Source organism: Cheilinus undulatus, linkage group 16 (assembly GCF_018320785.1).
Source record: "Cheilinus undulatus linkage group 16, ASM1832078v1, whole genome shotgun sequence".
NCBI classification, from domain to species: domain Eukaryota; kingdom Metazoa; phylum Chordata; class Actinopteri; order Labriformes; family Labridae; genus Cheilinus; species Cheilinus undulatus.
Genome location: NC_054880.1, coordinates 10389501 through 10410922, shown reverse-complemented (window position 1 = coordinate 10410922; position 21422 = coordinate 10389501).

Here is a 21422-nt window from a genome sequence, read left to right as displayed (position 1 = left end):
GTTAAAATGGCTAAAATGGAGTAAATATTGTTTAAAAAAAAAAAAAAAAGGTGTAAAAGATGGTAAAATTGGATTTTGAAATTGACAGAAATAGATAAGAAGTGGAAAAAGGAGAAAAATGGCAAAAGGTAAACACAAAATGGGTTAAAGTTTCAAAATCTGGCATCAAAAGTGGTAGCAGGGGATTAAAAAGTGCCTGAAATAGGATTAAAGTGGCAAGACTTGGTGGAAAATTTGGTGAAATGGGATGGGAAGAAAAAGGTTTTAACTGGCAAAAAAGGGGTTAACTGAGTCAGAGAGCAAGGCAATAACTGGTAGAAATTGGTTAAACAAATAGTAAAATGTGGTTAAAATGGGCAAAAATGGGCATAAAACTTGGTTAATAGTGGCAATAATAAGTCAACAGAGGCAATAAGGCAGCAAGTGGCAAGAAACAGGCAGAAAAAAGTGGTAGAAAGGGCTTAAGATTGACGAAATTGGGTTTTACATAACAAATATTTGTTAAAATTGGCAGGATAACGTGATGAACACGGGTTACAATTCAGCAAAATTGGTGTCAAGTGGCAAAAGTGTAATATTAAAAAATATTCTTAGTTTTCTGAAGTATCTGGAGACCCTCTCTTAGTGTCTCACAAGCCCCAAGGGGGATCAGACATATTGAAAACCACAGCTTTGCAGGAAAGTAGAAAAGTGGTAAAAGTATTTAGACACTGATGCACACCAAAATGAATTTAACAAAACAATGAGAAAAATACGGCTGATTAAAAAAAGAGATGATTAAAATAAAAATAGAGAGAAAAGGCAATGCAATAAAACAAAGAATGTATAAAACAAGACAAATCAAAATTAACACCATATAATAAAAAAATGGTAGAAGATTAATTTAAAAATCAAAATAAGTGTGCCTAAAGGATGAACTAATTTTCAATCTGTGGGCTAAAATTTCTCAAGAAGTCTTTGAGGGATTTCCCTCCAGTCATGCACAAATGTCCACTCTGACTCAGATTATGGAGGTATACGGTCTCTGGCCTCATGGTCCGCTCTTCCTTGAACAAATAATGACCACAGAAACACCACTGTCCTTCTTGACCCTCCTCACTGTCACTGTCTGGTAACTGGAACCTCAGCAGGCGGTAGCTCTAGTTTGAGTTATGAAAGAGTTTAATTGGAATAAACGTCTCTACCTCCTGATGGTTTCGTGTATTTTCAGTGTCAGATTCACTGATAATAATATGAGTCCAGTTTCCCTCCATGAGGTCTTCATTCTCTCCACACTTTAATTTGATCCGTGCTGTCAGGCGAGAGCAAGGCAATGTGGGAAAGGACCTCGATGCAGACGATCTCAGCAGAACAGTCACACTTCAGTGATTTATTGAGAATGTGAAGCTGCATAGAGGAGAGTCCAGACAGGAGCAACTGAGAAGCTACAGATATGAGACAGGGGAAGGTGCTGACGGGAACGATCAGATAAGCTGATCTTCTTTAGAAACAGATATTTTAATGTACATTTTCCTTTTTTGCTCACACCCAAATGAGACAGAAGTCAAAAGAATATGGTCTTTTACATGTAATGGTGACAAATCATAGCCCTTCTACACTGTTGAACACAGTCTTCTGGGGTCTAAAGGAAACCTTTCTGCCATCGTTGCTCAAACTCTAATATGACCAAGCACCAGAGAAGGTTTATGACCCCGTATAAAGCAGCTCTTAGCAGCTTTTCTCAGTCTTGGTGTATGTCTCATTAAATATAAACGAGCTCCTACAGGGGATGTGCCGACACAAGTACAGCCTCGTGCTTCCATGGTTCTGGTGGAGAGTTACAGGTGACACCAGGTGAGGGGTGAGTGTTAACATAGAGCAGATTCTGAACAGACGGTCTGATTTTGTGTTTTTAGACATAGGTGGACCTATGAATAAATGTTGGCCTTTTGTGGACTCCTTTTTTCAACTAATTTTTCTCCCATGCCACTGCTAAAATGCAAGAACATCCAGAGCACAGCTGGGGTTGCGTCAATCCACCCCCATCTGGGGGTACTCCAGGCAGCTTAAGGCGGCCTTACACACAAAGTCACAGACAAAATTCCAAAGTCGGAGTAAAATCATTGGAGTCTTGCTAAAGTTGTAGCTTGCTTCTGTGATCTCTGTCGCTAGGTGTAAGGTGGTGATCAGACTTGATTTGAGTGGTTTTTAAGGCAGTCTTTCTTCAGTCTTGGCGTTATGACAATAGCAAACCTGTTTAATATTGCTGTAAGTCTTTCGTCTGGTCGTATGCAAATTGTGTTTTAAGTGGCACGACCATCATCCACAACCAATGGGAGCCAGTGTGTGTAAGCACATTAAATCACTTCATTTTTCAAAACATGAATGTGAGCGTTGATCATTCTAGAGCTGCTGAATGTCCGCTCACAACTCCATAGATGAAAAACTTTTCTGCTCAGAGCTTCAGTCAGATCTCTGCACCTGTGTGTTTGTGTGCCTTGTCTGTCAATTTATTCCAGGTTGACATGACAGGTACAGTAAACCTCCACTGGGATTTTCAAAGTAAAAGCCCGATCAGTTTGTGTCTGTGGTGAGACTACCCACATTTTCATACCGTACTGTTAAGATGGTTGTGTCACAGCTGATTTATGGTTTCATTTTCATTTAGATGTGGATGTTAACAAGTCAGAGCTTTCAGATTGCCTGCAAAAATGCCACATCGTGAACCCCTGATACACGGATCTCATGAGCCCCAAATCTAGAAAATAGAGGGCTCGGCTGTTAAACACTTTGCTAAATACAGTACGATTAGTTTGTGCTTTCCAAAATAAAAGCCCAGTTGGGAATTTATGTGAAAAAACTCATGGTGTTGTACAGAATGCTTTTATTCTGAATATCCCTAGGCTAAGTTTTACAACCAATCAAGTCACTTGTAGAGAGATTTTTTATAGGTAAAGCTGTGACTGAACGAGTGGACACGTGCTGCATGCAACAAACAGGAAACCACTCTGAAAGGAAAATACTTGTGTAGTTTTTGGATGGCAAGGCAATTTAAGGTGATTTACACAAGACATCCAAGCACAATAACAGAAAATTAACACATTTGAAAAATAAAAGCTATCAAAGCAGCCAAAAAAGATCAGAACAAGGATGAATGCAGAGGAACTGAATATGAAAGAAAGACAGAGCTCAGAAAGGTAGTAGTGCAAACCTAATCCCTACCTGTTGGCATTGTTTTTTTGTTTGTTTTTTTACTCCTTCATGGATTAATAAAGCTTTCAAAATGAAATTCCTGTATCCTCTGTTATTCTTAACAGAGCATACAGAATTATGTTTCCAAAAGTATCTGTAAAAATGGTTCACATAGTGGTAAAAATAAAGATAAGACTTTTGGCAGATGTTTTCTCTGCAGCTCCTCAGCAGGAAAGATTTCATCAGTAGAGGAAAGATGTTTTTTTTTTCTCTTATAGCTGCTGTTCTTAGACATTTGAATATTCGACACCTCACTGAGTTTTATGAAGACCTAAGGGCTTCTTTTGGACTTGCAACTTCCTATGTAGTGTCAAATAATTCAAAGTATGACTAAAAGGGCTCTCTCAAATTTCCACAAAAGTTGGAGCGCTGGGTAAAATGTAAGTAAAACAGAATGTGTTGTCCCATTCTTGTCTGATGTTAGAGTCTAGCTGCTCATTAGTCCTGAGTCTTATTTGCCTGATTTTACGATGCTTCAAATGTTTCTATGGGTGAAAGGTCAGTTCAGCACCCGGACTCTTCTACTGTGAAGCCAAGCTGTTGTGATGGATGCATATCATTCATTAAAAAAGACTACCTGGATGGGAGCATATGTTGCTCTGCAACCTCTATTTACTTTTCAGCATTAATAGTGCCTTTCTAGATGTGTAAGCTGACCACGCCATGGGCGCTAATGCAACTCCATACCATCAGAGATGCAGGCTTTTGAACTGTGCTCTGATAACAAGCTGGATGGCCCCTTCCCTCTTTAGTCTGTAGGACACAGCGTCCATATTTTCCAAAAATAATTTCAAATTTTGGTCCATCTGACCACAGAACAGTTTTCTATTTTGCCTCTGTCCATTTTATATGAGCTTTGCCCAGAGGAGGCTGCAGCATTTCTGGATGGTGTTCATATCTGACTTCTTCTTTGCTTTTACTTGCATTTGAGGATGGCACAGGGTAATGTGTTGACAATGATTTCTGAAAGTATTCCTGAGCCCATGCTGTGATTTCAAGAACAGAATCCTGCCTGCAACCTGAGAGCCTGAAGATCACAAGAACCTAAAACTAACTTTCAGCTTTGTCCCTTACTTGTACAGATTTTTCCAGATTCTCTGAATCTTTTGATGATATAACAGACTGTAGATGGTGGGATAATCCAAGTCTTTCAGTGGTACACTGAGGATTTTTCTAAAATTTTTGTTGTAGATTGGGGATCCTCTGCAAATATTTACTTCTGTGACTCTGCCTCTCTAAAATGCTCCTTTTATACTCAGTCATGTCACTGACCTGTTGCTGATTCACCTAATGAGTTACTCTTTCAGCTGTTCTTCACTAGTTCCACTTACTTTTCCAGCCTTTTGTTCCCCTGCCCCAACTTTTTGAGATGTGTTGCAGCCATCAAATTCAAAATGAGCTTATATTTTCCATTAAATGCTAAAATGACTCCATTTAAATATCTGATGTGTTGTTTTCATTGTGAATAAAATACGGGGTTTTATTTGTAAATAACTGCATTCGTTTTATATTTACACAGCGCCCCAAATATTTTGGAATTGGGGTTGTAGATGCAAATAAAGAAGAAAGAAAGCAGCTTTATGGTTAAAATCAAATCATCTCCTGCTTTCATAAAAGTGTCATAAAACCAAACAAATATTAGTTTCCACTGCTGACACCACAGAGGCTTCACTGCTCCAGTAGATGTGTTCTTTATGATCTTTATGATCTTTGTGCTCTTTGTACTGGTGTGCTCATGGTCAACAGATATTTTCCACTTTAACAGTTGATGAAGATGATTAGATTCGCAACACGCACAGGTTGTGTTGTCAAATGCTGATAAATGGATGGTGCACAGGGACAAACCTGATCCATCGATTATGATGGATTCACTCTGAAAGATGCTGCAGCCTCTGAACTAGATGTGGCACGTCTTCACTTACGAGCAGTAACGATGAAAGCACAAACAGCTGATCCTGCTGTAAATAAAAGTGTGGTTTGACGGCTGAAAACTGTGGTGAAAACTTTGAATTTGTTTTTTTTTCTGAACAGTTTGGCTCTTTTGGAGCTTAAGCAGTTTGATGGGTTGCATAGTTCTCTTAGATTAGGACAGCTCCTAAGTGCAATAACCTGACAGTGTCAGTCATGATAAGAGCTGGTCGAACTCCCTAAAAGATAAAGAAAGGAGCATCATCACCACCTTTATTATCTCTTTTAAAGTTTCACTGGACCATCCTTCACCAAACAATATGAACCTTATTTCAGTTTGTAATAGGGATACCATTTTTTCCTTCCTGATACAATTCTGACACCAAGGCGTTGCCAGCCACCCAGCATTTATTGAAAAGAAGAAGAAGAAGAGCAAAAGATGGTAATTGAGTAGTGGAAGAAGTGGATCTTTTGTAGTGGCCACAATATGGATGCAGGTTAAAAAAAAAAAAAAAACGCAAAGAAAAGGGTGGGGCTAAGAAGGCAAGGGGAAAAAAAAATTCGTCGTTGAGAGTGTGAAGCTGCTAAATGTCGCACCACCTGTGAGGATGAGGGACAGAGAGATGAGCTGGTGGTAGTTCCACAGACAGATACAGGGCAAGTAAGTATGGAGCATGGGAAAGGGAGAAAGAGAGTTACTTGCTAGGGCTGATGTTAGCAAATGTTATTCAGGTCGCTACATTTTTATCTATACCAGTTTGTGCAGCTGAGTACAATGCAAAAAATGAAATGAAATCATGATTACAGTAGTTAAAACAGCTCCACTTTAAACATTTTAGCTGTAAAATGCCACATGCAGCAGTAATATTAAAAAATATTAAAAAAAATAGCACAAAACTGTTAGGGACTGTTGTGCTTTTACTTTTCAAGTTTTGGTAAAATTCCAGTTTTCTGTTAATGCTTACAATCTTTGAAGACTTTGAATACAGAAGTTACATTTGTAGTAGTTAAGATTATTAATAAAGTAATTTTAAGATTGCATGGAATAGATGATATAAACATGCTGTTATAATCACTTGGATAAATAAAACTTGTTTTCTAAAAATCCAGTCCATCATTTGTTCATTCAGGTTGAGCTGAGACAGAGGGCAGAGGATGACTCCCACTCCAGCTCAACCTTAAATTACTTTAAGCGTCCCGAGTCAGACAATCACAGCCTAGAGGGGTTTTTTTTTCTTACCACCCTCAGAAGACAAAACACCTGACAGTCCAGAGAGTGTTTAAACACAAAGATGGCACAGACAGAAAATGGCACACATACTGTGAAGAGAACCGTACACTGTATTGTGCAGTATGTTTAGCATTTGCCAAACCAACTGTATGCAATCCCTTCTTAGTGAAATGCAGGACTGGAACAATATCAGTCAAAGAGTTGAGGAACATGAAAGGAGCAACATGCACAGAGGTTGTGCTGAGGCATGTTTTTTGAGGGCATCTAAATCAGATATAGCCAGCCTGTGACTCACAGAGATCAAGTGAGGAAGAGACGGCAGGTGCTGGAACGAGTTGTAGATGTTGTGAAGTTCATAGGAAAGAGAGGACTGAGCTACAGAGGACAGCAATCTGAGACAGCGTACACTCTAGATGACCACAGCATTGACCACGGCAACTTTCTAAAGCTCATCATCCTTCTTGGGAAATATGATGTCTGTCTGAAGGAACATCTCACTGAGTGCATAAAAAAAGTAAAAAGATGCACCAGTCACAGGCTAGGGGTCAGGGTGCTGCTGTAACATTTTTTGCCAAAACCACTGAACACTGTCATTTCTACAGTGGAGTGGCTCATTCAGGAGACCATTGCAAAAGAGGTTGTTGAAAGTTGGATGTTTTCTGTGCAGCTAGATACAACCCAGGACGTTACGTCCCATGAGCAGTGCTCTGTAATTTTGAGATACGTTATAGATGCAAGTCAGGAAAGGCTTCTTGCAGTGGTCAAGTGTGAGGCATCCACTGGCCAATATTCTGTCCAGATACTGACAGATGTGATGGAACGTTTTAATCTGGACAGTAACTGTGTCAGTAATGCTACTGATGGTGAATCAAACATGCAGGGCCAGTACAGAGTTTTCTCCACACTCCTGTCATCCAAAGCCCCAAACCAGGTACATGTTTGGTGTTATGCACATGTGCTGAACCTAGTTCTGGCTGATACAACTGAAGTGGCCATATCCAGTGGGTCTCTCCCCTCCTTCACGAATGATATTGCTGTGTTCCTTCGTGAAACACAGATGTCTCTCTACTATCGGAGAGACAAGGTGGTGGGCCAAAGATGTAGCCTTGAAGAGGATCTTTGGGTCATTTGGAAAATCAGACCAGGCTTTATACGTTGATGTCCTCATGACACTCAAGGTCAGGCCAATTTAAAAACTGCAGTGTGTGTGTCAAAGCTAGAGGATTCTTAGAGGCGCTGATGAGGTACGACACAGTGTTAACTGCTCAGCTTTTCCTGTGGATTTTTGAGGTCATGACACCACTGTCAAAATACCTACAGTCAAGTGGACTAGATATCTTAACTGCACACAGGAAGGTAATGGCAACTCAAGATGCCATGAAGAACATAGCAAGAGATTTTGAGTCGGTTAAGCAAGCTGGTGATACCTTCAACCAGTGGGCAAATGCACAATTCATGGTGGAAGAGGACTGTGAGCTTGAGTTGGAGGCAGCACTTCCACAGAAAAGGAAGAGGAAAAGGAAGGTGATGGCTGGTCAAATGACAACTGATGAGAGTCTCACAGATTCAAACAAAGCCTATGAAGTTGAGGTCCATAACCAGATTATGGATACGATCACAGAGAGCATCCACAGGCGTTTTCTGACCCATGGTACGCTCTGTGCCGACTTGGCTCTTCTTGATCAGAGAAACTTTGCTGAAGTGTCATCAGGTGCTCTGCTTGATTCTGCATTTCAAGAACTTAACAAATGCTTGCTCAGGTTTGACAGCAGAGCGACAGCTGTCAATTTGCTGTCTGAGTTAAAGTGTCTGGCAGCTCAGTGGCCACGGCTTAAAATGTCTGCACTTGAAGAGTACAAAGTCAGGATGGTAGGGGATGGCTGTGATGATGGCAAAGAAGATACAGATGTACTAAACAAACGGAATACCCAGTCTGTTGCTGTCAACTTCTGAAACGCTACAACCTCTTCACAGATGTGTATCATATCCTTGGCTCAGGATACAAGTTCCTGCTTAATCTGCCTGTGACACAGGTAGCCTGTGAGAGAAGTTTCTCTGCTCTCAAACACATCAAAAGTCGAATAAGGAGCACACAGTCACAAGAACACCTGGAAGCATTCATGCTTATGACCACGGAGAAAGACATCCTCACATCCCTTGACAATGACTTGGTCATAGACAGAGCTGCAAAAAAAACAAACAAACAACCTGTCGAAGACACTCCTTATCCCCCAACATTGAGTAAAACACTGATCATCCCTGGTTTGGGTTTTTTAGGTTGATATTCAACCTTCATTTCTTTGTGTGTATTCAATTTAAACTGTAAAATTATAGCCTCTTTACACTGTGATTAATCATAACTCATACTATGGCTTGTGTGTTTTAGATACCTGTTTTGTACTGCTTCAGCAAGAGGGACTGCGGTGAAATGAGACCTTCATTTCTTTGTGAGTATTCAAGTTAAACTAGAATACTCTGCTCTTAACAACATCTTGTCAGCAGTGGTGCTATTGCTATAATTTGGATGGTATAGTATCAAGAGTCCTGATAAAAGTATTGTGACACCCGTACCAGCATCCCATTTGCAGCTTAGGGTTGATTGAAATTTTCTGGTCCACCTTAAATGTGGCATAATGCCTGTAGATGGCGATGTTCAGTCATTTTCTAGCTAATTCATGAACTGGAAAACGTGTCAAACAGGGGGAAGATGAAATGAGAATGAATCATAGAATGAAATCGGCTTTAATTGATTTAAATTATTCCAGCATTGTGTGCCAGGCTTTGATGAGTTTCCACGCACCGATTATTGTGGGCCGGGCTGAATCAAAGTCCAGGGCGTCCCTCCCGCCCCAGTCTGTCCCTGGATACCAGTGTGAACTTTCTGGACTGACTGTGCAGACTAGCAAATTATTTTAGACCTATATTTTCTATAGTTATATCTATAGTTTTACTACTAAATATTAAAATAATAATACAGGGCGCTGCATCACAGGCTCTCTCTATCTCTCTCTTTTTTTAATAAAAACTTTATTGCACTTTTAAAAACACAATATAAAAATTACGACTCGTATATTAACAACTGTATACAGATATGTACTTCATGTATACAGCTGTATCAATCATCAAGTGATTGAACTTTATCTTTCCTTTCTGTTATTTTGTGCAGCATCACGTGATTACGGAACAGCCTGCTATTGGCTGACAGACACTCACAGAGAGTAACAATAAGGCGGTTAGCATTCGAGCTAGCAGAAATAAATGATCTGATTCAATTCAAATGGATAAAAGCTGATCTGTATCAGGTTTACTGGTGTGGATTTAATTATTAAAGTCCCCAAAAGTCACACGAGTCCCAGGCTCACTGAAAATGCTGCAGCAGGAGATTCAAAGGCATCAGTAGCATCAATGGGAAAACACAACGGCTAGCTTCAAGAGGAAAAACAAGTGAGAGCCAATGATTTATGGTTCAAAAGTTATTTAACTTTTTATAAACTGTGTTAATTCTTCTTGTCTTGTACAACAGGTCTGACAGGGGTTTTAAAGATCACATTCAGAGAAAAAACTGACCCGCAGCCTCCATTCTTTGCTGCTGCAGGTTCCTTTGTTCTTCTTCACTGTGCTAAAAACGAAAGTCCGTTCAAACAGTGGCAGTTAACATTTAGCATGGCTAAACAAAGCAAAATATAAGCTAAAGCAAATGGTATCAGATCGGTGCATACACTCGTGTACTCTCTGATACTAATACCTGCATTTTAAGCAGTATCTGACGTATTTCTGATACTGGTATTGATCCTTTCAACCTTAATTAAACTGAATGCAGCAACGAGAAAGGATATTTAATGTTTAAACTGGCAACATTTTGTTTCTTTAAATATAGCCATATATTTCTAATTTGATGCATACAATGCATTGCAAAAAAGTTGGGACATGAGCATGTTTACCACAATGTTGCATTACCTTTAATTCCTACAACGGCCGGGCAACCAGAGCAGTTGGCAGCAAGAGAGATGCACTCTTGAGTTAGCCTATACCTTTGACTTTAAGTGTTTTTCACAATTAAGTTGACAACATACAGTGCTTAACAAATTTATTAGACCACCTGTCATATTTGTCTCAGAGACCATCCAGCATCATGAAGTGCTTTAATGCGGACTCTTTCATTTTCAGTGAGCTCTCCACATTTTACCATTTTGAACAGGAATGAGGGATTTCAAACTGAACTGACCTTTATAAACCCAAATTTGAGCCGGCTTACTGGGCGTATCTGAGAATTAAAAATTAATCAAGCATAACAGTCAACCACTAAAACTATTTTTTCTGTTCAGGAATGCAAGTAAATAACTATAATTTGACATATTACTCAAGAAATAATAATGTGCTTTACTGTTTTTTCAGTTTTTGTAAATCAGTAAATTTGAAAATTCATGGATAACAATAATGATTATATTTCAGCATTAAAATGTCATTTCAGTTAAAGAGCTTTTTCATATTGGTGTATTAACGATTGCAGAAACAAAAAATGATTTTTGGCAATTACCAATGCTGTTAATTTAGGGCAGCTGTGGCATAAACCTTACTTTGGGTGGTGGTCTAATAAATTTGTTAAGCACTTTATGTTAAAACCTATGAAAACAAAGAAGATGGATGGTCCAGGACACCTTTGAAAGAAAGAACAGGAAATTTCCATCAAGAAATTACAATTACAACTCCTGGCTAGCTTAAAAGCTAACAGCAACTGCCAGTAACTGCCACGGAACACTGTCTGATCAACAGGAGACTACTGAATGCTACCTACTAAGGTAGCATGGGGCGGCGCGGACGAACGCAGCGGCCCGGCACTCCATCACTAACAGCAAAACAAAGCCCTACACTTCCACCAGAACTGACAGCGTGCCCACAGAGTTTACATCCTTCCCGGCAGAGATTATCTGGAAAACAGGGCGCTTGGAGACCGACAGGATGAGGACGCGGAGCAGCACGACACCTACAGCCAGTGGGGAGAAGGCAGAGACAACATTGTGCGAGAATGCGGAAGCAGGGCAAACAAGCCGGGCTGCAGACTAGGCTTAGAGCGGCCCCACACAAACCTGCCCTACCAAGCACCTTTCTCCCGGGTGCCCACTCCCTCACCAGCAGGATGTATGACAGATTTCTAACCATCGCTTAGACAACTGTGTTTGCTGCTACAGAGGAGACTGTCAAACATAATTTCGTTGTGTTTTTACAATGCAATGACAATAAGTGACTATCTATCTATCTATCTATCTATCTATCTATCTATTCAAGGAGCTTTCACATTAGGCATAATTGTTTCATGCCTAGGCCCACATGCATGTGTACTCTGTCTAATATAACAGGTTGCAGTATGCACACTGATGGTTTGCAAACCACCAAGAAGGAGAAAGAAGAAGAAAGCACAATGGCAACCACTCAGGTAATAATATGAGTTCTAACCTGGAGGACCTTAAAGACATTATTTCCAAAAATGTTCTGAAATGTGGACTTGTCAGCCACCTCCACTCACTTTGCCACTCCAGGCCAGTCCATCTCAGATGGGCTTGGGCCCAGAGAACTCAGCAATGCTTCTGCATGTTGTTGATAAATGGCTTTTGCTTCGCATGGTCAAGTCTTCACTTACATTATAGTAATGGAGCGCAGTAGCAAAAGTACAACTGAAGGCGGACCAGCAGACTTCACATGCCAAAGAAAATATCTTTTTTAGCCTTTAGAGACAAGCAATAGAGACAATCATTTCACAATCAGTCAACTTTGAATGGCATTACTGAAAACAGAATCTTGTTTTTAGATGTCTGTAGTTGTACGACCAGAACTTCAAACATGGTGGAAATTCATCAGTACAGACAGGAGCTGCTGATTGGACTGTGATTGGCTCTCATGCCGGCGTTCACAGCAAAGAACACACGTTCAAACCGAAATCCAGTGCAACTTCAAAATCAGCCTTTGGATGCAAAAATCAGGTCAGAAACAGCCGCAGCATATGCCCGACTAACTGGGACCAAATTTATATCGATGTATGTGGAGTAGCTTGTGAAGCAAACTGAACTACAAAAATAGATTTCCCGTCAAAGCAGGAATCAAACACAGCAGCGGCAGATATAAAATCAGTTATAAAACTGCTGTAAGACTGGGCAGAGAGTCTGTGTGTGACCCACTTTCCTTTCAAACGCCATCGCTGCTTGTTTAATTAAATTCTACAGCATTAATCTTTTGTGAGGCTGGATATCTTATTTTCAAGTCTTCCTCTGTTTGTCTTTCTCAGCCCGCACATGAGGCTGAAAATAGCTCAATTTTCATGCCTTTAAACAAACTTTCTAATCTGGAGAGTCTGGATGGAGGTCCAAACTCCTCTCCCTGCAGAGTCCGTGTCGGGCATTTGTGACACTGTGTTACATGAGATGAAGGCCAATTAATTCAGAGCTTTTGGGGGCCCCCTGTCGTAGCTCGGGGCCCCCTTAAATCGTAACCCACTTTCAGGCCACTTATAGAGCCGGCGGTGCCAAAGCGGAGTCAAAGCGGGATGATTAATGACGTTATTAAACAGTTTAGAGAGGTTGTGTGTTCTTCTAGCTGGAGCCAATTTAGAGTGATTTGTGAGGTGAAACAATGCAGTGGAATGAAGTGGAGCGTGTTCGATTGTGCGTCTGTGGGTGGAAAAGTGGAGTGTCTGAGTGTGTCGAGTTGTACGATGACTTTGGTGCTGGTATGACTGTGTGAGCGTGGAGGTTAGTGGGTGGCTAAGGTGTGCAGAGGGAGACATGCAAAGGTCAAACTGGGGACAGGTGGAAATAAGCCAATAAGCCAGAATCTCATTTCCTGTGAGCTGAAGGAGAGAAGGAGTGGGAGATGGAGAGGAATAGAGAGGAGGGAGGGGGGAGTTAGAGGGAGAGATGGAGAAGGAATGGGTGAGTAAGAATGAGAGGAAAAAAAGAGGGGAGAAGAATGTCATTGATCGAGTTTAGGATGGAGGAAGTAGAGTAGAAAAGGTGAACAAAAAGGCACGCTGAAGGAGAGGAAAAAGTCAATGAGGGGGAAGTGGAAAGGAAAAAGACCAGAGGCTGGATGAAGAAGGAGAAAGGAACAAGGAGGAGAGGCCTGCCTTATACATACAGGCTAACTGGGCTTATTTTCACGTTAACACATTCATACCTCAAGTTCTAGCTGAAGGGCCAGTCCACACTGTCCTCTTCTTGATACACCAAGATGATTCCGTAATAGTCATCCATAGTCCATTATTGTTTCTTGCTGTTTTCTCCCTCTTCCCCAAAAAGGCATGTGGGAGACTCCATGGTCAAGTGGAAGAAAGCTCTTTGGCCTGGTGAGACCAAAACCGTGATTTTTGGCCATCAGACAAAACACTAAAAACTGCACATCACCACAAACACACCATCCCTACTGTGAAGCACGGCGGTGGCAGCATCATGCTGTGGGGATGCTTCTCAGCAGTCACTCAGCCCTGGAAGGCTCAGTAAGGTAGAATAGATGCAGCAAAATATATGTAGGAATTCTTCAAGGAAGATCTTATTTAGTCTGCAAAAGAACTACAGCTTGAGGAAATATTTACTATCCAGAAAGACAATGACCCGAAGCATACAGCGAAAGCTACACAGAAAGAGTTTAAGACAACAACGGGAATATTCTGGAGTGGCCGAGTCAAAAACCACTCAAATAGAGAAATTTTGGTGGGAGACATTATGGGTTGTTGACACCTGATCCCAGTGTAACCTGACAGAGCTTGAGCGGTTTTACAAAGACAAATGGAGTAACAATGAAGTGACGTATTCACACAGACTCAGTGCTGTGATTGCAGCCAAAGGTGCATCTACTAATACCAGCATGAAGGGGGTTAATATCTATGCAATCACTTATTTTACTTTATATATTATATATGACATTACTTTATATAAATCAGTTTTCACTTTGACATAAATGAGTTTAAAAAGAAGAATTTTTGGTCAAAAAATCAAAATTTAATTGACCATGATTGATTTATGAAATCAATAAAAGGGTAAAATATCCAAAGGGGTGAATATTTTTTATGGGCACAAGAGTTTTTAGAGTCAGTAGAGAACATAGCTTAGACAGTAATTCTGTTGTATAAAGAAGACCAGCCAACTTTCTCTTATGAAACAAAATCATGGTGTGAAGATCCAGAACGGACAAATTGCCAGGCAGCCTGGTGCACAGAGTCCAACGGTTTCAGAGAGGACGATGAAGCATGCACAGAAAGAATCTCACCATGATCAGCTACAGACAAAAATTTTGTTTGAATAATTTCTGTCTCGCATCAAAAGAAAAATAGAGTTTGTTTATAACATCCTGAATAGTTCTCTTGCTCTCTCTGTCTCTCTTTCTCTTACTGGGTCACATTTTTAGAGATATCTGTGGAGCTATTATTGTTGCAAAACTATTTGCAAATGCTTACAAAGATCTGTACACAAATCTGCATATGCAGAGATAGATTTGCAAATGCGTGCACAAATCCACAAATGTGTGTAAGCATTTGCAAACGTGAACAAAGAACTCCAAATGTGTGCACAAATCTGCAAATGCTGGCACAGAACTGCAAATGCGTGCAAAGATGTGCAAATCTGTCAAAAGATTTGCAAATTTGTATAAATATCCACTGAAAACTTTTTTTGCTTCAAGTTGTCAAAATACTCACGAGTCATCAGTTACAACTGATATCTGCCCCACTTACATTTGCCCCATTTACAACTCTGTTTTAGCACCAGTTTAGTAGAATTGCCCGTATTATGTTAAACAATGGTGTCTTTACTTTGTTATACAGTAAAATAGACCCACTGTCCTCAAATGATGATATCAACTTTATTTAAATGACTTATAGCTGAGATACAATGTCATATGTACAGGTACATCTCAAAAAATTAGAATATCATGAAAAAATTCAATATTTTTTGTCCTTTCAGAAAGTGAAACCCATATATTATATAGACTTGTTACACATAGAGTGAAATATTTCAAGCCTTTATTTCATGAAATGTTGTTGATTATGGATTACAGAAATGAAAACCCAAAATTCAGTGTCTCAGAAAATTAGAATATTACATAAGATCAATAAAAAAAGGATATTCTAAACAGAAATGTCAGACTTCTGAAAAGTATGATCATTTCTATGCCTTTAGTACTTGGTTGGGCCTCCTTTTGCATGAATTACTGCATTAATGCGGTGTGACATGGAGGCGATCAGCCAGTGGCACTGCTCAGGTGTAATGGAAGCTCAGGTTGCTTTGATAGCGGCCTTCAGGTCATTTGCATTGTTGGGTCTGGTGTCTCTCATCTTCCTCTTGACAATACCCCATAGATTCTCTATGGGGTTCAGGTCAGGCCAGTTTGCTGGAAAATCAAGCACAGTAACACCATGGTCATTGAAGCAGCCTTTGGTACCTTTGGCAGTGTGGGCAGGTGCCAAGTCCTGCTGGAAAATGAAATCAGCATCTCCATAAAGCTTGTCAGCAGAAGGAAGCATGAAGGTCTCTAAAATGTCCTGGTAGATGGCTGCGTTGACTGTGGACTTCAGGAAACACAGTGGACCAACACCAGTAGATGCCATGGCAGCCCGGATCATCACTGACTGTGAAAACTTCACACTGGACTTCAAGCAATGTGGATTCTGTGCCTCTCCACTCTTCCTCCAGACTCTGGGACCTTGATTTCCAAATGATATGCAAAATGTACTTTCATCTGAAAAGAGGACTTTGGACCACTGAGCAACAGTCTAGGTCTTTTTCTCCACAGCCCAGGTAAGATGCTTCTGACGGAGGAATGCCACATTTATAGCCCATGTCTAGGATCCGTCTGTGCATAGTGGCTCTTGATGCGCTGACTCCAGCCTCAGTCCACTCCTTGTGAAGCTCCCCCAAATTCTTACATGTATTTTGCTGGACAGTCCTCTCAAGGCGGTGGTTCTCCCTTATGCTGGTGCAACTTTTCCTACCACACTTTTCCCTTCCACTCAACTTTCTATGAATATGCTTGGATACAGCACTCTGTGAACAACCAGCTTCTTTAGCAATGACCTTTTGTGGCTTACCCTCCTTGTGGAGGGTGTCAATGACTGTCTTCTGGACATCTGTCAAGTCTGCAGTCTTCCCCATGATTGTGTAGCCTTCTGACCCAGACTGAGAGACCATTTAAATGCCCAGGAAACCTTTGCAGGTGTTTGGAGTTCATTAGCTGATTAGGGTGTGACACCATGACTTTCCAATATTGACCTTTTTCAAAATATTCTAATTTTCTGAGACACTGAATTTTTGGTTTTCTTTATCTGTAAGACATAATCATCATCATTTAACGAAATAAAGGCTTGAAATATTTCACTCTATGTGTAATGAGTCTATATATGGGTTTTAGTTTCTGAAATGAGTGACAAAAAATATTGAACTTTTTCACGATTTTCTACTTTTTTGAGAAGTACCTGTAGATATTTCTACTTATCAGGTCACAGTGGCCCAGAATAGATGGGAGAAATCAAAAATGCATGGCTAATGAAAGATAGGAGGCTAAAATGTTCTGCTGTAGACTGTTAGATAAGGATCAATAAAGGCATCAATAAGGACTGATTACAAATATCAGTAATGAATAAAAATCTTCATCCCTGATTGCAGTGTTCATCATATTTTATCATTTAAAAAACATACTAGGCCTTTTCTTTCTCCTTTCTTTGTTTTTGGATCGCTGCTCCGTCTTGTTTTTGTTCCGTGAAGCTCCAGAGGACACAGAACACTAAACAAACACACAGCTCATTGTTATTTATCTGCAGGTTCTTGTTAGCAGGTTTCATACAGAGATAAAACATGATTTTTATGTATTTTATCAGAATTAAAACAGGAAAGGTGAAACAAGAAGAACAAACAAACAAAAAAAAACAAAACAAGAGGAGGAGAGTAAAGGTTGAACTGAAGAGATTGTTTTGAATCTCACCGTTGTCCCAGAGGTGACTTTTAGGAGACAGATAAGAAGAAGATGAGAGGAGATAAAAGAGGCGAGAGGAGGAAAGACAGACGAGGAGATTGGATGAGACAGAGAGGAAGAAGGGGAGAGGAGAGGAGAGGAGAGGAGAAAGATGCTTTTTAGGCAGATGAACAGCTGCTGCTGAGCTTTTATTTGAGCCCGACCAGGAGAATGACTGCAGGTTATACACAGATACTTCAGTGTTGGTGGTAATGTCTTACAAAGCAATCTGTTTGAGTATTCAGATTACTTTTTCATGAAAAGTAATCAACTGCTTAAAAAAATTATCTTGTTGGCATGTTCTGCACCTGCAGATGGTAAACATAGATCTGTGTCAGTGAAGAAAGCTGATTTATCCAGCAAGATGGTGAAGAGGACTTTACAAAAATGTGACTATTTTGTTGAATTTTTGGCTTAAAGGGACAAGAACAATGTCAACATGGAACAGAATTGTCTAACACTGTGGGCCAGATCCACAAAGAATGGATTGCTCCTGCTAATAGCGCCGTTATTTGCGCAGAATTAGCTCACGCAATCTGCCCTGTTTCAGCGCCTTATCCTCAAAAGAATTTGCTCTAATCATATGCAGGTGCTAACAAGCCCACACAGTTTGGCAGCTGAGCGCTATTTGCCCACATGGCCCTGCTGATGGATGACTGTGAGAGCCCTGAGACGCCTGCAATGGGGTTCTGGAAAGAGCCAGATGCAAGAACCTGTAATGTAGCTACTAATTTGACAATGCCAGGTAAAGCATGGGATCGCTGAGTGGCAGGCTCAATGTCATCCTTGATGTCATCTAGTAGCGCAAGGATCATGCGGCCTGGCAACTGGTATCTGCAGATGATTTCATTGTCACTTAGATCAAAAAGTGATACTCTCCTCCGATAAATCCTTTCTTGTGTGCGCCTGCCATCTCGCCTGCCACGGTGCCTTCGCCTGGCTATAATCACTGCTGCCATGATTACCGCAGAGTCCTGGCATGACAGCCCTTATATAGGCTATACTCCACAGTTACCACCAATTGAGAGCAATTTGCAATCATTTTGAGCGAGAGAGAGAGTGAGAGAGGGAGAAAGAGATATTGCGCGGATTTAATACACAGGTCTCACTGGCGGTAAATAGCACCGCTTTACTGCCTGTGGCAATTAGCGCTGGTCTTTGAGGATTAGGTGGTATTTGCAATGAGGCTCATTTACATAGGAAGGGGGCAATTTTGCACTGAATTTATGAATATTCCCTAATTTACATGCATGCAAATTGGACCAGCGCAGCAAGGAGTGGCAGTGCAGTTTGGGTTCAGTTTGCATGCATTTTACCCTTTGCGTATGCTTTGAGGATTGCACGCTATTTTTTTCTGTCATTTGCACAGGTTTAGCGGTCGCAAAAGCAGTGCAATCCTTTTGAGGATCTGGCCCTGTATGTTTTTCACCGGTGCATTTCATTTTTTTAAATAAAATCTGTTATTCCTGTTATCAATCTGGACACTCACCGATTATGGGCTGTTAACAAGGCTTTGCAAAGACATTAAGTCAAAACATTCAATGGAAGACACAGAAGAGGCTCCATCATTGATTTTAAACTTTATTTACACTTTATTGCCTCCTCCTCCTCCTGACTGTGCTGAGGATGTGAGCACGACTCTCACTTTGGTTATACAGGGACCTGACAGCTTGCCACGACGGCCCAAGGACCTCCATAATCCTGCAGTGCCCCTCATATGAACCCCTGGGGATACAATCATAAGCCTTTTCCAAGTAGAGTGGATGAGCAAACTTCCTTGCTCCCTTAAGAAGTCCTGTAAGAGTGATGGGCTGGTCCACTGTCCCACAACCAGGACTGAATCCACATTGTTCCTCCTGTACTGAACGTTTCACAATTGGCCAGAGCCTCCTTTCCAGCACCCTAAACTTTCCCCAGGAGGCTGAGTGGTGTGATACCCTGATGATTCACCATCCTGGTCTGCCACTCCACAGGCACTGTCCCAGAACTCCACGGGACATTGAAGAGGTGTGTCAGCCATGACAGCTGAACAACGCCCAAAGTCTTCAGCATCTCAGGGTGAATCTCATCTAAACCTGGTGTCCTGCGACTGGGGAGTTCTCTGCCAAGGATATAGACAGGTCTTCCCCTGGATCTTCAGACTCTGTCTCCTCCTTGGAGAACACAAATCAGTCATCATTATTAATTTAGCTGTCTTCACTTTAGGAGACTTGCTGGATTGCTCCATGGGAGATTTTTTGCCTGCTTTGTTGAACAGAGGGAATAAATGCATGTATTTGACCTGAAAGGGATGAATTAGTGTTCCTTTTATCAGGTTATGCTGCCACCTGTAGGAGGTCTCAGGTGGCAACAAAGCTAAGTAGACTGATCAAGTACTAAACCAGCTGATACAAAAAAACACAAAATATGATTGTAAGGGTACCGGGATGTCCTGATCAGGGCGTTTTCCTTTTTCTCAGTGAAAAGGAAACTATAATAATATAACAAGTAACTTTTAAAACTAATGTTGCCCAGCAAACACACAGGCAAACGCACATAAATATCATGATTTCCTCATGCACAGAGCATGCATATCCCCCTGATGCATGCACACACATGTCTATTCAGTGTAGTGTGCAGACACTGACATGCATACAGAAGCAGCACATCCACACAAACACATCTGTACAAACATGTCCAGAGAGAGGAAGATGCAGCTGTGCATAAACAGATCTTTAACATGCATGCACAGACTCAGCTTTGATCAAAAGGAGACGCTGCATATTTTTAAAACACAGAAGAAGAGCGAGGTGAGCACACAGAGAAACACCTTCAAACCTGACACAGTGAATACGATGAAGATGAAGATGCAGCTGAAGTAAAGCTTCCTGTCTGATCTGAATGGGAGGAGACTCCCACTAAGTCAAGCTCTGTGATCCATTAAAGTACAACCTTCTCCCTCCACCCATATCCCACCTCCTCACCTGCACCTCCTCCCCCCTCCTCTCACTGATGACTTCTCACACACATTCAGAGAAACCCGGAGAGGAATAATAAAAACCTATGATTTCCTTTCTGAGTGTAATGTTCAGGGAGTGGCTCCTCTCATTGCATCCGTTCGTCCTCTCTGTGCTCTCTGGACTGTGCCAGGCCAACACTGCCCCCCGCTGGACAACCAGGAAACAACAACTACAGTATAACATGGAAACACTGGTTCAAGGTTGACTAGTTTGGCTTTTTTATTTAAAAGAATAAGGCCCTTTTACTTCATATCTATCGTTTTCTCTTTATTCAAACATTTTATTCTTTATTTTCTATCCTCTAAGTTTTTATCTCCTGACTGAAACGTGCAAATTGATGGTCATGTTTTTATGTTGTATTCTTTATTTCAGGGACATATCTCTGAAGTAACATACAACTAGTTTCTTAAAGGAGCACTCCACTGTTATTTTAACTACACTGTATAATGAAATAGTAACTAACTGCTACCTAAAAGCTACCTGGTGATGCATTCAAGAGTGTGTTAGTCAATAAAGCACAATTCTAAGCAAAATTGCATGATGGGAATTGTAGGACCCAGCACTTTGGAGCTAGGTGCGCTAAAAAAGTAGAATAGAGAAGGTACTTTATTGTCAGTGTGTTCAAAACACATAAAAACTTTTTTTTTGCAGCATCCCTGTACTGCAGCCTTTCAAAAACAGCAAATCGCAGGACTCTTCTCTTAATCCCACTCCGGCTGGATTTCTAACCCATTACCACCCACTCCTGCAGTACGTACTGTCCACTCCACCCACACCCTCAGGTCTGTCCACTCCCGCCCACATCCCACATGGATTCTGACAATCCATGCTAAATATTCAGAATAACAGTTTAATAAAAGTTTTAATAAAAGAATGGTAAAATAAATGCACTTAAGCACAACTTTGATGAACTTTCCTAAGACTGAAAGAAAAGTCTACAAAAACAACCAGAACACACACATCCTCACCATGCGCAACGTTGCCAAACAAGAATAACAGAGCAGCTGGGAGCCTCAGATTGATTTAACTCCTGGTTGCAGCTTAATAACAATGTCTAAGTC